Source organism: Lycorma delicatula, chromosome 8 (genome assembly GCF_047948215.1).
Source record: "Lycorma delicatula isolate Av1 chromosome 8, ASM4794821v1, whole genome shotgun sequence".
NCBI lineage: Eukaryota > Metazoa > Arthropoda > Insecta > Hemiptera > Fulgoridae > Lycorma > Lycorma delicatula.
In genome coordinates this window covers 82,304,254-82,320,985 of record NC_134462.1, presented here as the reverse complement: position 1 = coordinate 82,320,985, position 16,732 = coordinate 82,304,254, and the positions used below count along the sequence as shown (strand labels likewise).

Genomic DNA, 16,732 nt, shown 5'->3' with positions numbered 1-16,732 from the left:
GCAGGTATTTAGTTAATCAATAATGAAAAAAACTAAAAATCTGATTATTTTTAAATTTGTACAACTATCATCGATATTTTGGTTTTTTTTAATATTACTTTAAAATAAATATATTTAAATCATTTTTGTTTATTTCATCTCTTATAAGAAAATTAGAATATTGTTTTCTATCTGGTGAAAAAAATCATGTGAACGGATGATTAAATCCATGATCATTGGATTCTAGCTCATTGCATTTTAGCTTGGTCTGTGTCAGTTATGTGACTCAACATCCGCGACTATTATTGCAGTGTTGATAGTAGTTAATCGACTAGACATGTCGGAATTACCCACCAGGTTGGTCTAGTGATGAACGCGTCTTTGCAAATCAGCTGATTTTGAAGTCTTGAGTTCCAACGTTCAAATCCTAGTAAAGACTTTTATACGGATTTAAATACTAGATCGTGGAAACCGGTGTTTTTTGGTGGTTGGGTTTCAATCAACCACACATCTCAAAAATTGTCGACCTGTGACTGTACAAGACTACACTTTACTTACACTCATACATATCATCCTCTGAAACAATTCCTGATGGTGATTCTCAGAGGCTAAACAGGAAAAAAAGACATCGGAATTAACCGATTATGCGTGGAAATTCCCGAATGTTCATGTTTTGCAAGTGTTTATTACGTAAGGTTTAAGAATAGTTTTGTGTGTTTATGTGTTAATTATATTTAATAACGAGTAACAGTGATTGTTTTCTATTGTAGGTAATTCTATTTCATTTATTAAAAATTATTTAATGTGTTATTTTTCAATTTTTTTATTTGTTAATTCTATGATGACAAAAAAACATGATGTAGTGAGATTAATTAATTTGTAGAACATAATACAGATTGTGCAATTTCTTTTAGTAATGTGTAAATTTTTCAAACTATTCTTTTTTATTTTTGTCTGTATCATTAACTTTTACGTAATAAATATGTTCCATAGTTACTAACCAAAGTTTTTTAAACATGCTTGATTTAATACATTTTAAAATCATAACCGATTTCAATAATTAATTCTTTTTACTCTACTTTTATGTAAGTATTGTTTATTTTTATGGAAAAAACTTAAAACTGTCTGTGGTTTTCTTTTACAACAATCTATCGTTAAACCCATTCTAACTTAATATTTACAGTTCTGTAAACTATCTATTTAGAAATTAATTTTACATTTAAAAAGCTATTCAAATGTTATTAACTTCTAATGAGTGCTACCAATATTTTTTAATCTTATCTAACATCCTAATTTTATATTAGGCTTATAAATTTTACCAATAAAAATGGAATAACTTCAGTTTTGAAATAAAATATAACCTATAATTATATATTATAATAATAAAATGAAATTTAATTGAATATAATTTTTGCAAAATTTTAACAACCAGTTTCTTGTGCATTTATAAATTGTTAAAATATATTTAATAGAGAAAAAAATAATTGACACCAAATTAAGTGATTTTAGATATTTTCATATTTTCTTAATTTATAATTTGTTACGACTTTCCAATCATTCTTGATTCATTTTAATATTAATTTAGGCTTATCTACTTGACAATGTATTTTTTTTTTACATGTAAAAATATGTTAATTATATACATATTTTTAATTTAATAGACATAATTAATTAATTTTTTATAGGTTATAATATGGTTTCATTAAGTGATATTCCGTACTACAAAACCAGTCTATGCTCTCTTCATTATTAAAAATAATAATAATACATCGTTAACTTATTAAAATCTTGTATACATTTTTCGTCTATTTAATAACTTGAAGATTAAAAAATAAGGAAAAAAAGAAACTTAAAAAACATACGGTAATTTAACAGTTAAAAGATTACAGTACGACCGTTATCTATATTCCAGATCAAGTTTGGCTTATTTATTCAGAAATTATGTTTTTAATCGAACAATAATTTTCAAAGTTTAGTACTGAACATACTCGTTTGAATTCAATTATTAGTAATAACGTAAGTAAGGATTTGAATAAAACTTATTGAAAAATATCACGCTGGCCTCCGTGGCGCGAGTGGTAGCGTTCGGCCTTTCACCCGGAGGTCCTGAGTTCAAATCCCGGTCAGGAACGGTATGTTTTATACGCTACATTTCCATATCTCACGAACAAGCTTCAAGCTTATGTGGGAATATCATCAAGCATAAAAAAAAACATTATGTATCAGCTATAGGTGCGTTTATTTACTAACGTTTACTTATTAACATTATTTATGTATTATATTAATTATGTATTTATTTATTAATAGGATTTATTAAATCGAAATGATTTAAAATTTATTATTTTTTTTAAGTTAAACTTTGATTATCTATTCATTTCTGTAACAGTTTAAACGTAAATAAGTAATTTTTTTATTCTCGTATCTTCTTCGTTTTTAATCCTTATTTTAATTGGTGTATCTATATATATATATATATATAAATCAATGGTACATATTTGAAATTAATCATAGGAAAAATATTGTAATAATTATATAAACGGCTGACAAAATTATTTTTAAATAATTCCACTTACAAATTAGGTTTTTTTTTATATATAACCTCTTACTTAAAACGAAATTATGAAATGTTAAAGGATTGAGGGGAAAACGTGCATTTAACGATTTATTTTCTACACCTAATTTCTCATAATTCCTGCTTGTTGGTTTTATTTAAATTAATTAAAAAATATTTAAGTAATTTATTTTTACATTCGGTTGTCAAAAGGATTGAGACTATAAGTAATTTTTTTTTTGGCTAAGAGTAACGTGTCAAGAGACCATCCAAAGACAGTCCAATTCAAATACAATATTAATGATAAGCATCACCTCTCCTCATGACAAACGATGCAATAATAAAAACAAAGATAACAGATAAATAAAATTTAGGTAAATAATAAAGTCGCAAAACATTAAAGGAAGATAGAAACAATAGAGTACAAAGCAATAAAGACACCGAATTATTAGCAGAAAATCAGACCAACTCTGAGACAAACAGCTTCAACATATGTCAAATTCCAGGATAGAGCCTTAAAGTTTAAACTATCATTCGCATGATAACCACGGTATAATCTCACGGGACATCCACTCCAATTATCACCCATCCCTCAAAGATCAGCGATTTGCAGTATATGAAGCCTCCTTAATCACCACTTCCACACCACTGTTCAGTAGATTCAGAGCCAATTGATTCACATGCTTGATTCACATTCTTGTCCAATTTTGATATGCAGTCCCTAATAATGCTCCATATCTCCTCACAAACACGTGGCACCCTAAGATAACCGTACACTTCAACTTTTTAGCAAACCATTGAGCTCCTGATACCATCCTAAGCATCTTGGTTTAAAACCTTTGCATGTTTTCAACGTTACATTACAAGTATTTCCCAATACTTGTGCACCATACCTTCATATTGGTTTAAGGAAAACCTTATACAGCAACAACTTATTCGTCAAGGACAAATGAGACTGTCTACCAAGGAGCCAATACATTAATGCAATTTAGCATTCAGTTGTCTCCTCTTCTCTCTGATGTAATTCTTCCAGGTGAATCGACGATCTATATATAACCATAGGTACCGTAACGTGTTCACGACAGGAATGAGAGTATTATCCAGTCGAATTACAATTAACTACAATAATACAGATAAAACAATTTTTAAAGTAGGTAAAAAAAATGTTTTTCTATCAATTGTATTGTAATATATAACTCTTCAAGAGCAAAGTTTTTCTTTCTTTATGTATTCTTTAATTTTATATTATATTTATTTAAATATTTTTAATGCATACCTGTTTTAAATTAATATTTTTTTTAATCTATTTTTTGTTAAATTTTTAATTGTTCCTTTTTAACTAAAATAATTTAGATCAATGAATTTTGTTAATATTGCCAAATTTAAAACCAGTTTCATTTTTAGAAAATTCGTTAAAAAATTAGCAAATCTACAATAAATATATATTTTTTTAAATATAAAAAGTAAAAGATAATTCATCAGTGTGTAAGCAAGTTTTAACATATCTAGCAAATATTAATTAGCTTCATTAATCGTTAATTATTTTCTTCTATGCTAAAAGTTATTTTAGAGCTTTTTTATATCTTATTAATAAAAAAATTTTCTTTATGAATTCGAGTGTATTAAAAATGAAAAAAACATTATTCTTTACATTGTATATTTATAGCGTTTTTATTTTTAATATTAATAAATATTTCTTCTTTCATGCAAAAAAAAAAAAAATTAAATAAAAACTAGAAAATTCATTTGTCTCGTGCAGTTATACGTTACATATTTTATTTATGTATGTAGAGCTGCATATATTATATTAATGATAAACTCTATTCCAACAATTGTTTTTTTACGGTTTATTTAAATGAATTAAAACTTTTATCCATCGAGTGGTATTGAAGTTTCAGATCTGATAACAAATGTTTTAAACCGTATCATTTTAACTTAACACGGTATAATATTACTGGAATAACTAATTATGGAAAATTAAATTATTTTAATAATTTTTATTAAACTAAGTCAGTATTTAAAACAAAATTTCCTTATTTAGTAAAACATCTTTTTCTTTGTTGAATAATTAAATAAATAAACTATCTGAAGCATGTAAAAAAAAATATTTTTTTATGTTAATTTCTTTTTTATTACGAAATATTAAATAAAATAATTATCTTAATTGATATTAAATTAAAATATAATAATTTTATTTATTTGTTTTTCATTGCTTTCTTCATATATTATGAAGTTTATTTTCTTTAAACATTTTAATCCTTACTTCATTATAAATTTAAAAAAAATTGAATTTTCAAGGAAGTTCAGAACATTATTTAAAAGATTTATTTATTAAATCTCCCTCGGAATATATTATTTATGTATATAATATAATATATATATAATATTAGATATATTATTTATTATCCAGAGGGAAGAAAACATTCAATCAAAATTCAAAAAATATTTCGTAAAACAGCTTTTTTTATTCAGTTTATTCTTATCCGTTGAAATTTATTTATTTATTTTTTGGTTGATGAAATTACACAGACGTTTTGATGATTTTCCGTGGAATATGAAATAGAATTTTTTATGGGACGAAAAATGTCATACCTGACCGGGATTACAACCTGGGACCTCCGAATGAAAGACTGAGTAGCTGCCATTAAATCGTTTTAATACAATTCATCCACACTTTATTCATCCACCATTTATTTTAAATTTTAATGCTTGAAATCCTTCACTAATCTACATTCTCAACTAGTAAAGTAATAAATAACAGTTACGTCAATAGGAGAAAGGTGAAAATGCCCATTTCCCGATTTAAACAGTTGGAAATTTTATTTTCAACTGCTTAAACCAAATTGCTAAAATTCTTTGATGGCGTAAATTGAACAATTTTTAACAAAAGAAGAGCGAGTTTAATTTTTGGTTCTATTGTTTTTTTTTTTAATCATGAGTTTTAAAATAACAGCTGAATAAATATTGGTATTAAGACATAACAGTCCAGCCGAGTAGATAGCGTCTCAGCATTTCGTGAGGAGGTTCCGGATTCAAATTCTGGTCAGGCACGCATCTTTTCATAGCAATTAATTTTTACCCGGTTAATGACCATACCTCTTTCATAACAAAAAAAGATATTTAAATTTTTATATTTAATAAAAATACCCTCATTCTTCAAATTTCGTTAAAACAGGGTTATGTTCGCGAGTAATATTGTACAAAGTGAAAAGCGCACAGAGATTAAGATGACGTTCACAAATTGAAATGAATAAAGCCATTGAAGCAAATACTGTTTTGTTTTAGTTTTGTATAAAACGCTAGGGAAAACTGAAAATGAATAAATTAGCAATTTAGGACGTAATTTTAATTATTTATATACGTATTGTATCCCTATGAAAATTTTGATAAAATAAGATTTTTCTTAAATCGTGTGCCTTGAAAAGAATTGATTTTTATAAATGAAATTTGCATCAAAACAAAATTTAGTAAATTTTCTAAACTTTACTACTAAAAGAGAAAAAAAAATTGCTTCCTATTATAGAGAGCGATTTAGTCTGTGAATAAAAATACTAAAAGTTTTAACTTCATTTATTGGCTTTTACAGAAAACTCTATATATTTTTATTCAATAAACGAAAAATTACACTAAATTACGACATACCCTGTGTGCTTAAACTTACTGCTCTCCTATTCACGGTTTACTTGAATAAATCTACTACGCCTTACCACAGCCTTCAAGTTCAACAAAAATCTTTTTTATACAAAAATCATTCAGATCCACCTAAAGTTCTTGAGTTTTAAACTAAAATCGGTATAAAAAAACGAAACACCCACATGGACATTCTGGTTTATATTTTAACAAAATAAAAGTAATTCTTCTTTTTAAGATAATTCGCAAAAACACTTTTTATATAGAAAGGAGTAAATTAAAAAAAAAATTTTACCTGACACATCTTTTGAATTGTTAGGTAATGATCAACTGTTTTGTGATCTATATAATTCAACCTTAAATTTTGTTAATACAATTTTTTTTAATGGAATTAAAATTTTATTGGTACACTCTTAGACAGATCAGTCAGTCTGTCGCGTTAGTCTAGTGATTAAACTCGTCATCGCAAAATCAACTGATTTTCGAGTCGAGAGTTCTAAGGTTTGAGTCCTTGTAAAGGTAGTTGATTTTATATGAATTTGATATAAAAGCAACTGATATGGTGACTATGGATATCGGTGTTCTTTGGTGGTTGGGTTTCAATTAATCACATTGGGAAGGCAATGAATGACAAACCATCCGTAAAACTTTCTAGGAAAATTTCAATGGCTAAGAACATCTACCACAGGCGTAGATCGCCAAGGGTCGAACACGACTGAATGGCTAAATCTTATTTTTTGACTATATCAGAATTAGTTTACATAAAAAAAATAAAACAACTGCATAATCAAACAAATTGCTAGCATCTTGGCCTTTTATCCGGAAGTCCCGGATTCGAATCCCGACCAGGCATGGCATTTTTCATACTCTACGAAATTTTCATTTCATATTCCTATGCACAAGCTTCCAGCTTATATGATGAATTTACCATCCAAAAATGCGGTCCCAGGTCCGAATCCCGGTCAGACGTGGCATTTTCACACAGTACAAAAATTGTCAATTATATCATTATCTGAAGTATCACTTAACGATGGTCCCAGAGATAAAAAATATTTTTTTTTATAATTTAATGTTTATTGTGGATAAAAGTAAAGAAAAATATAAACAAGAAAACCAATTTTAATTCTTATTTAACTTTTTTTTTTATCTGCTCCCCCCAAAAAAGTATTTATTTTGTGTTTATTTAGAAGAATTTAATTTAATTTTTTTATAAACATCTTTTACATAGAAAAATAATAAATCTATTTTCAAAATAATAAAAATTAATGTAAAACACGTGGAACGTAATTAAAAAAAAAATGTTGTTATTAAGATAATAATTACTAATAACTTTTCTGCTAACATCACTATAGTTTCTATGTTGAGTACTGTTTGCCTTTCTTAACTTCATTCTTTTATCACTTGTTGACTCGTTTCAGAACCGCTCCATTGTCAAAACTTATTGTACTAGAACTTTTAAATTTCTGTTAATCTTTATATAGCGTTTACTCAACACTCCTCCCTTTATTTGAAGTCATGCCTTCCTTGTGCCTTCTTGTTTACTTGTTAATAATGGTTATACTTATCTTTTAATTTTATTTATCTATTTCCTGTTTTTAATAAATTGAGGTTCGTGAAAAGAGCATCCGCTTGATTGTCGATCTGTTCAATTATTTTCGTTTTATTGTTACTTTTTAATTTATATATTTTCTAAAATGAAATCTTAGAACAGATAATTTTACAGGTATTTAAGTAAGCAGTGTTCAACATGGAAAAATATTTAGCATGGGATTAATATATAAAATTACATTTGAAAAGATTTTAATAGCGTAGAAAGTATTATTAAGTTTAAAAAAGTTGACATCACAGGTGAAGTAGTTGAGCTTTAGTCTTTCATACGACCCACCGGGTTGATCTAGTGAGCTCGTCACCGCAAATCAGCTGATTTCAAAGTCGATAGTTCTAAGGTTTAAATCCTAATAAAGGCAGTTACGTTTATTCGGGACTTGAATACTAGATCATGGATACTACCGGTGTTCTTTGGTGGTTGGGTTAAATTAACCGCACATCTCAGGAATGGTCGAACTGTGACTGTACAAGACTTCACTTCATTTACATTCATACATATCATCCTCTGAAGTAATACTTTACGGTAGTTCCGGAGGCTAAACAGAAAAAAAAAGAAATAGAAATTCTTTCATACGGATACAATATGATTCGAAACCCGGTCAAGGGCTTGTAATTTTTCATACATTAACGAATTTTGGAATTATGCAAACAACCAACATGCTGATGTGAATTTATAACCTAGAAAAAACAAAGAAAAAAAGGAAAAGTAGCTAACTTAAATATGACGTAAATGTTATTTTATTTTATAAATTCTCGTATAGAACCTTTTTATTTTATTTTTTTGTGGTATAAGATTCCTAGTAAATCCACGTGTAGATTTCGAAGAATTGTAATATTTTACAAAAATTGCCAACAAATGGACACAATTTGCGCTCATTCTATGTTTACATTACGTATATTATATATGCATATAAATTTCCCAAGTATATTAATCGTAATGTATTTAACTTTTTTAGTTATTTTAACATCGTTATTATTTGGTTAAAAATTTTTATAAAAATAAATTAAAATATAATTTTTTATGATCTATACATCACAAAATCAAGTCTTATTTTAAATATATATTTTTTACATCTTTATCATGGTATGAATTGCAAATAAAATAATCTGATGCGGAAAAAAAAACCATATCATAACATTTTTATGCCAGCAAATTTATGTAAATTATTATACTGATACAACTTTTTATTAAAATGCAATAAATCATGTCAAATTTTTATGTCTGGATTAAAATAATAATGATAATAATTGTAGGTAATGAAAAAGCCGTTATTAAAAAGTACAGACAAATTGTACAACATTAACTCCAGATAAAACAGATAAAAAATATTTTGTTATACTTGAAAGATATATAAAATATAATATAACCTAATAAAATTTAAATTTTAAAACAGAATAAATTTTCTCTGAATTTTATTATAATATAATACAACTTTTATAATTATCAACAGACATTAAATTATGTTTTATTTATATGGACAAGATACCTAACTTCAAACATTTGATCCAGAGAAGATTATTTAATTCTATTTTTTTTTGATACGTTGTATTACACTTTCTTTTTCCGTGAAACAACTTGCTTTCTTAAATTTGACATTTATTTAAATTTTCCTTCTAATTAAATCACTTAACTTATTTATTAATTTTTCATTTTTATTTTTATTTTTTTTGTAAAATATCACTAATTTATTGTTTGACGAAAAATTATTGTTGATGGAAATAGAATTACAAAAAGAGTAAATAAGGAGGAAATCGTTGCACGAGTGTGTGTATGTGTGTGCGTGTGTGAAAAATAAGAAAATGAAGATTTTTTCCATTGTTCTATTTCAAAGTTTTAGTTACTGAATAGTGCATAAATGCCATTTTTCCGTATCGTTTAGAATATCATCATCAGACATATTAACGTCCCTTAAAAAAAACATATGTTAAAATGGGTTCTTTTTTGTAGACCAAGGAATTATTCATCAAGATTTAGAAATTTCAGTTAACTTAAGAAGGAGATGGATTGCAGGACCGGAGACTAAATTTTTGGTATCTACGATGTTCTACCGCTATACATGACCCTCTCTAAAGCACTATTAGCAAAAGCAACACTACTTTAGAAACTCCGAGGGTGTAGCCCTCCGGGTTGGTCTACGGATTAACTGGTCATCCCAAATCAGCTGATTTCGAAGTCTACAGTTCTAAGGTTCAAACCCTAGTAAAGGCAGTTGCTTTTATACGGATTTGAATACTAGATCGTGGATATTGATATTCTTTGATGGTTTGGTTTCAATTAACAACACATCTCAGGAATGGTCGACCTGAGACTGTGCAAGATTATACTTCATTTACATTCATACCTATCATCTTTATTCATCCTGTGAGGTTTTACCTTACGGTGATTCGGAAGACTAAACAGAAAAAGAAAGAAAGTTGGTCAGCCATAGCCCACCGGGCTGGTCTAGTGGCTAACTCGTCATAGCAAATCAGCTGATTTCGAAGTCGAAAGTTCTAAGGTTCAAACCATAGTAAAGGCAATTAATTTTTATCCGGATTAGAATACTAGATCGTGGATACCGTTGTTCCTTGGTGGTTGGGTTTCAATTAACTACATAGCTCAGGAACAGTCGACCTGTACAAGACTACACTTCATTTACATTCATATATATCATCCTCTGAATTAATACCTTACGGTGGTTCCGGAGGCTAAACAGAAAAAAAGAGAAAGAAAAGACCGACAGGGAAGAAGCTACTATGCTGTGCATCAATATTTACGCTTTCTAAACCTTTGCGAGTAATATCGCAAGAAACGTAAGAAAAATTATCTGATTTTAATACAAGTGACTTTAGTAGGAATAAATTTAGAAAAAGAAATAATTTTTTAACAAATTTTTACAATAAAAGCATAAAACTTTTATAATTTTTTAGTTACTAAAATTCTATCAATTTCGCTGATATTTATCGTCTCCAAACAAAGATCTGATGTCCAGATTTGTGCTCTAAAAACTCGTTCTGACCTTTTCAAGTAGTCCCAAGATATATTATAATTTTAAAAAGATATACAATTCAAAAATGATTTTTTTTTAATGATACCTCAAATCTAAACAATATGGTGTGATCTTGTTGAAAAAAAAAATCAGTTTGGTAATCCATCAAAAGTTTATCAACTAACAAGTCCCAAATCACTAATTTTATTCAACTAGAAATTTTATGTCAACTAAAGAAACATAATGCAACGATTTGATCCCCATCTAATTTAGTTGCAATCCATCCAATGAGCGATTTCATCACAAATGTGACGTAATAGGCAATATTATCTTTTTAGAGTTAGTTCCAGGAACGTTCCCAGATATGTTATGAACGTTGTAGGAGGTACGTTGAAAGTCCTGGAAGAGACTTCTTTGAAGGTAATGTAATATAAACATTTTTGGTTAAACTCTTCTTGTATGAAAAATATACTCCCGAAACCTTATCGGACTACTTCGTATTCTGTTATAAGTAGCAAAACCAGATTTGGTAGCTTGGATAAACGACAAGCTGCAGGCCTTATTTTGTTATAGAAGAGAATTATTGTTCTATTAACATTTTACAGTATCAACTAATAACACTAATACTTAATTCTAAGACTTAAAATATGTGTATCGACTTAATAGTTGTTTTTCTTTCTTAAATAATTTAGTTGAGAAAGGTCAAATAAGGTCTTAATTTCAATAACCAAATAAAACACTGTAATGTAATTAAACCTTACATTCTCTCTCTTTTTTTCTCTCACTTACTTTTTAGAGTGTATTTCTTTGGCCTTTAATGTATTACTGTAGGTCAGATTGGTTAATTTACTATAGGCTGTTGTTAAATTGGACTCGCTTTCTACAGACTAGCTCTGAATATTAAGTTTGAATATTACATGTGTATGTGTGTGTGTTTTTAATTAAAAACAAAAATTTTAGATTAGCAACCGCAAATGAGTAATTAATTTTTTTTGCAGCCCTTACAAGTAACATTTATATGTATTCATTAACCGTTTTATAGTTTAAAAAAAATTTCGTTATTTATTCTTATAATTTCGTGATTGTAATTTATTTATATCACTATTCGTTTTCTAAATTAATTATTTATTTCCCAAAACTAATTTTTAAAGATGAAGTAGAATAACTTATTCAATATCTTTTCAACAAGACATTAATAAATTTGAGACAGGAAGTTAGCGAACAAATTGGACAGTTCAATGTATCGTAAGAAAGAGACACTAAAGAAAAAGAAAATATGGAATAAAAATGTAAAGAAAGGAAGAAGAAAACATGTGAAGAGTGAGGCTGTTCATCATGTCATGAAATGTAGACCTGGGCGCCAGCCTGTTTTATGGAAATAGTGGGCAAGACAGCTTATTGTGTACAAGAGATATTGCTATTTGGATGCATTCGTCATTCGGGCCCTCACGACCCCGGGTTGTGGAGCCGATGCACGCCGGGGGACATGCACATCCCTCGTGACCAGAGCGATAAGAAACTCTGATAAGGCCTCCCGGTGCGTGCGCTCCGCTGTGCTGTGTGCTGTGGCTTCGACTTGCTCGCACTAAGTTTCGGATAATCTTCAGCACGCCCTCAATGACATCTCTAGTCTACTCGTTTGTTTTGTTTTGTTTTTATTCTGTTCTCTTCGTTTGTACATTTATATCTCAACGTAAATAATACTGTGTAAATAAATTATAATGCTCGAGTGTATTCAAGCTCTTTCTTCACCCCTACTGAATTTATTACATGTATTATATATAATCATTGTTATAAACACAAAACACACATACACACATATATAGTTTGCATGCATGAACACAAATGAGTAATAGTTTGTTATTTTGTTTTATACAGACACACACAAACTCCCTTTTCCCCGTCACGAACTCTGCTATTACGTACGGTTGAATATATTATAATTTAAAAATTTAAGCTCCTATCATAATTTACATACTTAAAACTCAAAACGTTTGAGAATTTTGTAAAAACGTTTACTTATATAGTTGAAATTAATGGTATAAATACAAGATTTAATTACGACTTGCTTGTATTTGCAACATATCCTATGGTTACCTTTAATAAATCATTTCATTTTTCTATGTATCGGCTGGAGAACAAAGCCATAAGATGAACAGTAAAATAAAGTTGTTCGCACTTAACGCGTGCGAACTCGATAAGCGCGAACTTAACATGTTAATAATTATTAACGTTATTTAATAATTTTTAACAGAATTATTATGATTATTGTTAAATTCAGAATTATTTTGTTCTTCCTTGGATTTGTGTTACTAAAGAAATTAATTGCGGAGATATTTTGAGAATCGTTGTGCAAAGCTACCGATGTTGGTGTTGAGTTACCTGAGTGTTACTCATAGACTGAACATTTAATTATAATTTGTATTATTATTATTATTATCGTATCGTGGTAATTCTGCCAAAAAAAATGCCCAACATCTTTCTCCCAGTGTTTAAATTTTAAATATATCATTTGATATATATATATATATATATATATATATATATATATATATATATATATTTACAATATAATTTTTATTGTTTTTTATTATTGATATCTTTAATTTTTTTTAATGATTTTATTTTAATTAAGCAGTATAATTATTTATTTTTGAACAGAATTAAAAAAAGTATAATTTTTTATTATTTTTCTACTTTTTGGTTCCTATAAACTTCAAGAATCCTTGCGGCAAAATACAATTAAAATTAAATTTCCCTTCTCTCCAAATAGCATTCCACCGATTCCGTATTTATTTTACATTTAATTAATTTTAATTTTACTCATTTGCCCAAATATTTTTTTTTACTAGTTTTTACTTGCTTTTCTTATCAATCTCTTGTTTTTCTCTTTTCTCACAATCTTTTGTTTTTTTCATTTATCCCCAAATCTTGCATCCTTAATTTAACATACTTCCTGACATTGCGGATTGATGAAATTTTACACAGTAAAATCGGGTGACAATACAATATTCCACCATTACTTTTGCAAACAAAATAAGGGTTTGATATTTTATAAATATATTAGAAATTTCAATATATGATTTTATCTACTGAAATCCAAATTAACGCCCAATTAAATTCATGCAATGTATGATAATAATTTGATTAAAGTATGAGTAAAAAGAAGAAAACAAGTTTTTAAACATTTTGAGAACTTTCTGTAATATTTAAATAAAAGATCATAATGATAAATAAAAATAATAATTAATTGAAAGAAATTAAATTAATATAAATCCAATAATGTAGTTTATATATAACAGGAAATTAATGTATTTTTTAAGAAATAAAATAAGTTAATCAAATTATTTTTTTTTAATGAATTTTATAAATCGTTATGAAATCTATAAATTAATGACTTTTTTCTTTATTAAAAATTAAAATATTTTCTCAAAAAAAACTGCTTATTTTTTTTTTTGATGGAAATAATAAATATTTTTTTTAAGATACAAATAAAGTTACTTGTAAATTGAAATTAGATGCAAATTAAAATATTTAAATATTTTTTTGTGTTTACATAATTTTTTAAACGTGTTTACATAACTTTATTTCTGACAAGGAACTAATTATTAATTTTTTATACTTATATAAAAAAAATATTGTTAGCACGAAATCACAGATTTTTTTTTTGTGTACAATTAGCCAATTTAAGTTAACATTTTTATACAAATAAGAAACTAAATATATCTTTCTTGTGTAATTACTATAAACATGACAGTAGTGTGTTAATTTTTATTAAAAAAAAAAATTTATTACTAAAACTTTTTTATTAAATTATTAATTTTTATTACCAATTTTGCAGTCTCCGACATCAATATATACATGTATCTTAACAAAAAAATGAGATGAATGAAATTAGTAGTGAATACGTGCCTAAATTCTTGTAATAAACCGAACTTATCTAACTGTTTTGATAATAGAATTATTGAAAAAAATATATAAAAAAGAAACCACTAAATATTAGAATAATTTTACAATATTACAGCAAGATAACGAAGAACCTACTAATAGTTTTTTCGTATAGTACACATAAATAAAATAATAAAAAAAATTACTGATTTTTACGATAAAAATAAATATAAAAAGCCTACAAATCTAATAACCAAATTCTAAAATATTTAAGAAATAACAGTAATAAAAATAATGGAGATAATTTAAATGGAATATACAGAATTAAATGTAATGAATGTAGTAATATATATATATATATATATATATATATCGATAAAACTAACAAATCTTTCAAAAAAAGATTCACAGAACATTATAACGCCTTTAATAATAGAAAAAAGGTATATCTAATGTGGCTGACCATCTCTTTCTTTTTCTTTTTCTTTTTCTGTGTAGCTTCCGGAATCACCGTAAGGTATTACTTCAGAGGATGACATGTATGAATGTAAATGAAATGTATTCTTGTACAGTCTCAGGTCGACCGTTTCTGAAGTGCATAGTTAATTGAAACCCAACTACTATAGAACACCGGTAGTATCCATGATCTAGTATTCAAATCCGTATAAAAGTAACTGTCTTTACTATGGTTTGAACCTTAGAACTCTCGACTTCGAAATAGCTGATCTGCGATGACCAGTTAACTACTAGACCAGCCCGGTGGGCTATGGCTGACCATCTCTTTTTCTGTTTAGTCTTCGGAACCACGGTAAGGTATTACTTCAGAGGATATATGAATGTAAATGAAATGTAGTTTTGAACAGACTCAGGCCGAAAATCCTGAGATGTGATTAATTGAACCTTCCTTTATCGTGTTTTGCCTCCGGGAATTACCGTCAGGTATAAGAATTAATGAGGATAATATGTATGAGTTAAAGTGAAGTGTAGTCTTGTACAGTATCAGGTAAGACCATTCCTGAGATATGTTGTTAATTGAAACCCAACCACCAAACAACATCAGTGTATCCATGATCTAGTATTTAAATCCGTGTAAAATTAATATCTTTACTAGGATTTGAACATAAACACTATTACAGATTACAAAAATAATTTAGAAATTTTAGAGATTTGCAAAGACAATAAAAAGATGAAAATACTACATTTATAAATTCACAAAAATAAAATACTCAATCAACAAATAATTTTTGAAAATAATGATTTACTCAGACCCAGTAAATTATAGCAGTTGGCAACAACATTCACAAGCATAATTACATAAGTCTAGCCATTTTATACTTCTTCACTTCCTTTACTGTTTTTTTTACTCGTATTTGCTTTATACATTCTTCTATAGTATAAATTTATAAAGCTGGTGCCACGAGACATTTCATAAGTTCCTTTTTTCTTACATTTATTTATTTATTTTTTAAATTTGTTTTATTCGATTATTTGTGCTAATAGTCAATATAAAAATTATATTCATTATCCATAAATTTATTAATGGAACATTACAAATAGAAATTAATAACTAAATAAATGACTAGAAAGATATATTAATCGCCGTCATAAGCAATGATAAAAAGATAGGATATTGTTCAATGTTTATATATCACTGTAAAGTTTTCATCTCCAATTAATAAATGAAATATATTTAATTCATATCATTTTCCTTTTAAAAACTAATTACAAGCGCGAATAATTTGATATAATATATAGATATATCAACGTTATATCTAGGCTATGAATTTAAAATAAAAGTAATTATAATAAATTAATGTTTTTAATGGAACACGGTAAGGGGCGGAGCGAAGTTAAAACGTCATAAGGCCCCCACCTACATATTTTTTTTTTACCATACCTCTCTTCTGTCAATCATATTTGCTCCACCCTTTTCCTTTATTTATCAACTCAGATTTAATTGCTAAAATTAAAAAAAAAACATCCAGTTGTAATTAATAAAAAAGTATTTAAAACTATTAAAAACAACTCCTTGTGTACAATTTTTTACTTTCAAAAATTAGTTTGAACTTTTTATTTATTTTTTTTAATGCTTTTATTTACGGTTGCA

The 16,732-nt window shown here is 27.1% G+C and overlaps 1 protein-coding gene across 2 annotated transcripts in view; it reads right to left on the bottom strand.

Moving 5' to 3' along the window:
- The window catches only part of LOC142329258 (homeobox protein araucan-like), a 496,188-nt gene that overhangs the window by 64,292 nt on the left and 415,164 nt on the right, over window positions 1-16,732 (bottom strand). The window lies entirely within an intron of this gene.